Genomic DNA, 8,169 nt, shown 5'->3' with positions numbered 1-8,169 from the left:
ATGCATAGGGATGTCTATATATAGGTTATGTAAGACAGAGGACAAGTTACCTTTCTGTCAGCTTTAATAATTAACTTTCATTAACTTTTACAACAATGAAAAGACTGCAATGTGGTCTTGACCTTTGAGACTTTGATCAGCAGAAGTGATGATGAAAATTGCTTCCTCAAGTTCCTTGTGAGATTAAACCACCCATTGCACTTGTGTGTATGTAATTTCATTGGTTTGCAGAGATTTGCACAGTGATGCACACGTGGACTTAAAAAAAAAAAAAAAAAAAAAAAAAAAGAATCTTCTCAAGGGTTATCTCCTTGACATTTTACCAACCTGTTTCGAAGAGAGCTTAGTGGTGGTGTTCTTTGTCTGGATGACTCCATGCAATCTGTCATGGGCTACAAAAGTGTGGTGTATAGGTTAACTCCTGGTAGGATAAAGGCCCTCATTAGGAACACTCACCCAACTCCCAGCCACAGGCCATATTTGCATTCCAATTTCTGCCCCCACTACAGCTCTTCCTAAGAGCAATACACCCTATGTTGCTAAACACAATGAATACTTCCAACTCTCATCTTACTTAAAAGCATTTGGCCCTGCTGACTACTCTTTCATGAACTCCTCTTCTTATTTAAAAAATTATTTAACTAATTAATTCATTTTAGAGATGAGTATTGCTGTGTTGCCCAGGCTGGTCTCAAACTCATGGCCTGAAGTGATTCTCCTGCTTTAATCTCCTGAGTAGCCGGAATTACAGGCCTCAGCCATCATGCCAGGCTAAAATCTTCTTTTCTTAAAATGCTAAAAAAAGTTTTAACACACTTGTTTTTCACCTCATCCTTTTTGCCAATTTCTCCTCTAACTCTTTCTTTGGCATTTCCTAAGATTCTGTTCTGAATTTCCTTCTCCTCTCTTGCTACCCTCTTACCCTAAATAAGAGTCCATGGCTCCCAGCAACATTCAGATTTCTAACCCCAGCCCTCTAGGTCCACGTATTTAACTGCCTACTCCACATCTTTGCTTGGATGCCTCGTAGGCATCTCAAACACAACACATACTGAGATTAAGACCTCTTGATCTTTCCTCCCAAATGTGCTCCATCTCTAGTCTTCCCCATTTCAGTAAAGAATATTCCCCTTTACTCACATCAGAGACCCGGGAACCATCTCTGACACTTCCTCTTGCAGACCTTCTCCCCACCCGCAGCCATTCCATCCTTCAGCCCTATTGAGTATGCCTCCAAAATACATCCCAAAGCCATCACTTTTCTTTATCTTAATTCTTACCTTTTGCTGCATTTCTTGCTTCCTCTTGCAGCCCTCCCTATCTCTTTACCACTCATTAATCAGAATGATCTTTTCACACTAGTCCTCTTTGTGGGGCTGATGATTATATGGAGGAAAACAGGCTTCCAAAGTCTTTGCATGATCTCCCCCTGCACAACTCTCCACCTCATCCGATCTTGCTCTTACTTTTGTTTTCTCCACTCCCACCATGGTGGCCTCTTGTAGTCGCAAATTTGCCCAATCTTTGCAGACATCATTTCCTCTGCTTAAATGCGCTTCTCTCTCCCTCTCAGTTTGACTGTTTCTTAGCTTCAACATCACTTTCTCAAAGAGAACCACTTTGACTTCCTAATCTTAATTAGCCCCTCTTGTGGTATTCTCTCAGAGTATTTTTTCAGTCCCTTGGTTAATTTGCATGTACTTTTTAAAACATAGCATCATAATTTTAAAATACACAATTATTTACTTGGCTAATGTTTGGCTTTCTCATTGGAATAAAAGCCCCACGCATGCAAGGACTTTGGTGAATTCACTACTGTATGCGCAGTACCTAGAATGAATCTAACACAGAACGATGACTCAATAAATAGTGGTTCAATGACAGCTCAAGCAATGAAATATGTTTGATATAAGACAATTCCAAAAGAATGTGGACAGGTCACTAGCGTTTGTTAGAAATTAATCTAACTTGTGTTTTCAAATCTGGCTCACACCTGTGCTAACTGCATAATTAAATGAGCTGTGGTGCCACTTATCATGCTTTTATCAATATTAGCTAACTGTAATTAGTGTTTACTATGGGCTAGGAACTTTGCAATGTATTTTATTGGGTTTATCCCATTTAATCCTCATAACAACCATAGATAGCTTAGTATTTTTGTTCCTACTTTACAAATGAATAGATTGAGATTTCATTTGTGGTGAAATCTCAAGTTTTTATTTTTATTGGCTTTTATTGAAGCCAGCTAGAATCCAGAAAGCCTAACTTTGTCATGTCTTTAACTACTGTATAATACTGCTTTTTATTATTTTAACAGATGTACAGCACATTTATTCAGAACCACTATACACTGATTAAATTTTGTATTTAGGTTTGGCTGATGAAAGAACTGGAAAATATTGCACTTAAAGGTAGAGACTCAGAATTATTGATCAGCATAAAAATGATTAATTTTACAACAAATAAGAGAGTTTTGCAAGATTGATGGATACAAGCTGAACAAAGGTAAATTATTACATTATATATATATTACATAGTATATAGCCTTCCTATATACTAATAATAACCATGTGATAAATGTAATAAAAAGAAAGATATCATTGGTAATAGCAACAAAAACTACAAAGATAAGTAGAAATAAATTCTTTTTGTTTTTTATTTTTAAGAGACAAGGTCTGGCTCTGTTACTGAGGCTGGAATATAGTGGCTCAATCATAGCTCCCTGAAACCTTGAACTCCTGGGCTCAAGTGATCCTCCTGCCTCAGCCTCCCAAGTAGCTTGGACTACAGGCACATGCCACCACACCTGGCTAATTTTATTTATTTATTTGTTTTGAGATGGAATCTCACTCTGTCGCCCAGGCTGGGGTGCAGTGGTGCTGTCTCAGCTCACTGCAACCTCTGCCTCCTGGGTTCAAGCGATTCTCCTGCCTCAGCCTCCTGAGTAGCTGGGATTACAGGTGCGCACCACCACACCCAGCTAATTTTTGTATTTTTAGTAGAGACAGGATTTCACCATGTTGGTCAGGCTGGTCTCGAGCTCTTGACCTCGTGATCTGCCCGCCTCGGCCTCCCAAAGTGCTGGGATTACAGGAGTAAATTTTTTAATTTTAATTTTATTTTATAGAGATGGGTTCTTTCTGTGTTGTCTAGACTGGTCTCCAACTCCTGGCCTCAAGCTATCCTGCTACCTGGACCTCCCAAAGTGCTGGGATTACAGGCACAAGCCACTGTGCCTGGCTGGAGTAAATCTTATCTAAAGATACATAATGATGAACTTTATAGAGAGAATTACAAAACATTGTAAAGGACAAAAACAAAACCTAAGAAAAATATAAAGCCATAAATCTTCATGAATGTGAAAGTTCAATATCATATAGATTTTTCTTCAAATTAATATATTACATAAATGCTATTACAATGAAAAAACTTTTCTTTCTTTTTTTTTTCATAGAACTGGACAGACTTGTCCTAAAACTTGTATGGAAGCACAAAGGGCCAAGAAAAGTCAAGACAATTTTTGAAATTGATGCATAATAGTTGTACATATTGGTGGGGTATATGTGATATTTTGGTATATGCATACAATGTGTGATGATCAAATCAGGGTAATAATGATATCTATCACCTCAAACATTTATCATTTCTGTGTTGGGAACATTCCAAATTTTCTCTTCTAGCTATTTTGAACTATACAATAATTTATTGTTAACTATAGCCACCCTACCGTGTTATCAAGCACTAGAACTTACTCATTCTATCTAACTGTACGTTTGTACTCATTAATCAACAGCTCTCCATCCCCCCTCCCTGCTACTTTTCCCAGCCTGTGGGTAGCCATCATTCTACTTTCTCTCTCCATGAGATCCGCGTTTTTGGCTCCCACCTATTAGTGAGAACATGCAACATTTGTTGACAACTTTGAAGAAGAAAAAATGGGGAAACTTATTTTGCAGATATAAAGACTTATTATCAAGCTATAGTAACTATGGCAGTTACATGTTCGTGCTGTGGGAAATAAACATACCAATGGAACAGGACAGAAGGCCTAGAAACATGTATTGAAACTTGATATATAATAGAGATTACATGGCATTAGAGAAAAGATGGACTATTCAATAAATGGTGCTGAGACAAATGGCTATCCATGTGGAATGAAAAAAAATTAGATCTCTCTCTCGCAGCAATTGCACACACATTTTTTCAATTGACCAAAGGCCTAAATAGAAAAGGTAAAATTTTAAACTTTTAGAAGAAAAAGTATGCTGTTATAACCCTGGAATAAAAGTATTTCTTCAACAAGTCACATAAATGTGCATATCATAAAGGAAAAGGTTAATAAATCCAACTTTATAAAAATTAAAACATGGAAGACACTACAACAAAAGTGAAGACAAGCTATACACTGAACAAGGTATTTGCCCAGTTAAGTCTTAAAAAAGATTAATATCCAGAAGATATCAAGAACTCCTACAAATCAATAAACAAAAGGCAAAATTCACAGAAAACTTGAAGTGCCAATTAACATATGAAAGTATGTTCAAGTTCACTAGTAATCAGGGAAAAGTAAGTACAACCATATACATTTCGCATCCATCATTAGCAGGGCTGTAACTAGCTTCAGTAGAGCATGAAGATTATGCAATTTGTGGATCTTGTTTTAAGAAACAGATTACAAAACTTCCCATATAAAATTAACTACAGGGCCTTTGAAGGGGCCCATGCAAATGAAAGGTCCTGAAGCCTAAACCTCATTTGCTTTACAGTAAATCTGCTTTTGTTTATCAGATGGTAAAAATGAAATGCCTGAAAATACCAAGTGTCACAGAGGCTGTGGAGCAATAGGAACCCTTATACTATCGTTGTGAGTTGTAAATTGGGGCAGTCATTTCTGATAGCAGCGTGTCACTGTCTTGTCAAATTGAAGATATATATCTTCTAAGACCTGGCAATTCCACTAGTATGTATTCTTAACAAACATTGACTCATGTTAATGAATATTTCTAGAATATATAAATATGCAATATTTATAATAGCAAAAAAAAAAAAGAAAATAAATATCCTCAATCCACTAGATAGTCTGGTTGATAGTCTACTGACCTTATAAATAGCCTAATACCCTTTATCTGCTATCTACTCTCCTTAATAGGACAGTAGACAGTGCATAAAGAAATCATGCCAACCTGTAACTAACACTAAGGAGGCCAAGTGGCAGAAGGCCTTATGTGAGTGACAGCCCTTCCTTGATAACTATGTGGACCTGAAAGAACTGCAGAAAAACATCTATGCTCAGAAATACCAATATTGGACTGGGGTATTTGAGTTGAGTGTGGTGATCCATCAGCTGCATGGTGTCTATGTTTTTGTGGTTATCTGGTGTTACATGGTCAAAGGGTTTCTGGTCTCCTACTGGCCTTGTGAGACTGGCCTGGCTTCTTCACTGACTGCATATGTTTTATTTGATCTTGAATAGAGGTGAAGGGTGGAAGTAGAGTGGGCATGTCCGGTGGGCTGACTTGAAGAGCCTGTAGTCTTCATTACTTTTGTCTATGGCTGTTTGCTAGTGTCGAAGACCCTGACAGTGTCAGCACTGACACCATCTGTGCTGTGTCAGTCTTCACGCTGTTAGACCACCTCATCTTTCACTGTGGCACCAATGCTGCCATTGTATCCATCATATTGTCCTTGAACACGGCCGTCGTTGCTTCTGTCTGCCTGTCCTCATGCCTTCCCTGGTCCCTGTATGCCTTCATCATGGTGACATTTGCCGTCCACATTTTTGCCCCATGGCCCATGTTACAGGAGAAACTGAAGGCATGTGCTCTCCGCAGCTGTGTGGGTGTCACACTGCTCTTTGAGTTTTCAGCCTTGAGAGGCCTGTGGTCCTATAGTGTGTGGGAGTCATCCTCTTCATCCTTCTCTAGTTTCCATCTCATGTCTCTGTCCTTTCTACCTCATTCACCTGCAGCTTTTTAAAGAAACCAGTCATGGGCCTTAGAATGAAGTTGAAATCAAATTCTTGTCCAGGTGCCTCAACTAAGTTAGGGACCTCCATTATATTATGAAGGCAAGTTGATGGACCAGCATCTTAGCTCGTGTAACAGTTGAAGGCAAAGTTCCATTTTGGAAGCAGCATGCTGATGTGGGTGAGAGAACAGGGATCAAAGGAAAAAATTAACCAAAGGCTCGGGTGGTAGAGGTGCTTATTTTAATAATCTGTTATTTTGTGGGAAGAGAAAGTTTTTTGGGGCCCTTTTGAATTATTATGTCTCATTTATTATTTGCTGTAACAAATGAAGTGATGTGGTTTCTATTAAAAAATAACAGTACAGGCCAGGTGTGGTGGCTCACACCTGTAATCCCAGCACTTTGGGAGGCCAAGGCGGGTGGATTGCTTGAGCACAGGAGTTTAAGACCGGCCTGGGCTGATCCAGTTTGAGACCCCATCTCTATAAAACATTTTAAAAATTAGCTGGGCATAGTGGCACATGCCTGTCGTCCCTACTCAGGAGGCTGAGGTGGGAGGACAGCTTGAGCCCAGGAGATGGAGGTTGCAGTAAGCTGAGATTATGCCACTGCACTCCAGCCTGGGTGACAGACTGAGACCTGGTCTCAAAAAAGCAGAACAAAATAAAAACAAACCAATACATTAAAACAAAAACAAAACAAAGGTTGAATTCATAAAAACAGAGAATAAAGTGGTGGTTTCCAGAGGCTGGGTGTATAAACCTTCAGTTATAAGATGAATGAATTGTTGTGATCTGTTGTATAGCACAGTGACTGCAGTTAATTATACTGTATTGTATACTTGAAATTTGCTGAGACAGTAGCCCGTAAGTGTTCTCACCATACATGTACACAGAAAAGGTAACTGTGAGGTGATAGAGGTGTTCATTAGCTTCACTGTGGTAGTCATTTCATAATGTGTATGCATATCAAATCATTGTACCACACACTTATCAAAAAAAAAGAAAGAAATGAGGAGTTTCTATTTTTGTTCCAATAAATGAAAAAATAAAAACATGCAAAAATGCTTGATTCGTAGATATGTAGTAAATGTATAAAAATAAGCAATGGAATGATAGATAAGAAATTAAGGATACTGGTTACCTCTATGGAGAGAGGGAAGAAGTTTACTGGGAGGACTATGAAAGGGGCTTCAACTGTATCTGTACTATTTTATTTCTTTTTGTTACTCCAGATTTAAACAAACTTTTGAGATATATATTAATTTCCTAGGGTTGCCATAACAAAGTGTCACAAACTGGGTGACTTCAAACAATAGATATTTATTCTATAGTTTCAGAGACTAGAACTCCAAAATCAAGGTGTCAGCAAGGCCATGCCCCCAGCAGACACTGAGTGGTATCCCTGCTTGGCTCTTTCTAGTTCCTGGTGATCACTTCTTAGCATTCCTCATCTTGCAGCTGCGTCACTTGAGTCTCTGCCCCTGTCACTGCATGGCATTCTCACGGTATATCTTTGTCTTTCCCCTTCTTATAAGGACATTAGTCATTTTGGGTTAAGGGCCTATCCCACTCTCTAGTATAACCTTGTCTTTACTAATTATATCTGCAATGACCCTATTTCCAAATGAAGGCTTTCTGAGGTACTGGGGATTACAACTTCATCGTATCTTTTTGGGGAACACAGTTCAATCCATAACAAGGTATAATTTACATGCAGCGATATATATAGATCTTGAATGTACCTTTTGATGAGTTTTGACAGATGCATATACCTATGTGTGTTAGTTCTCTATCGATCCTGTAACAAATCTTCACAAATGTAATAACTTAAAACAACACAAATTTATTATCTTACACTTCTGTAGGTCAGAAGCTTGACATGAATCTCACTGGACTAAAATCAAGGTGTTGACAGGGCTGTGTTCCTTTCTGGGGGCTCTGAAGGAGAATCTATTTGCTGGTCTCTTCTCATTTCTAGAGACCACCCACATTCCTTGACTCATGACCCCTTCCTGCATCTTCAACACCAGCAATATTATATCTTTCTTCCCTTTTTGTCTGATACCATTATCTCTGCCCACAGCCAGGGAAAAGTCTCTACTTTTAAGGGCTCATATGGTTAGATTAGACCCATGCAGATAATCTCCCATTCTCAAACTCCTTAACTATTTTTTTCTTTTTTTTTAGACAGAGTCTCACT

The 8,169-nt window shown here is 38.5% G+C and overlaps 1 pseudogene; it reads left to right on the top strand.

Moving 5' to 3' along the window:
* The first annotated feature begins 4,366 nt into the window (after positions 1-4,366).
* On the top strand, positions 4,367-6,226 carry LOC105475883 (phosphatidylinositol N-acetylglucosaminyltransferase subunit C-like; annotated as a pseudogene).
* Positions 6,227-8,169: the final 1,943 nt, after the last annotated feature.

This window comes from Macaca nemestrina, chromosome 4 (genome assembly GCF_043159975.1).
Source record: "Macaca nemestrina isolate mMacNem1 chromosome 4, mMacNem.hap1, whole genome shotgun sequence".
Lineage (NCBI taxonomy): Eukaryota > Metazoa > Chordata > Mammalia > Primates > Cercopithecidae > Macaca > Macaca nemestrina.
The sequence above is the reverse complement of the archived record's forward strand: the minus strand, read 5'-3'. Positions and strand labels throughout refer to the sequence as shown.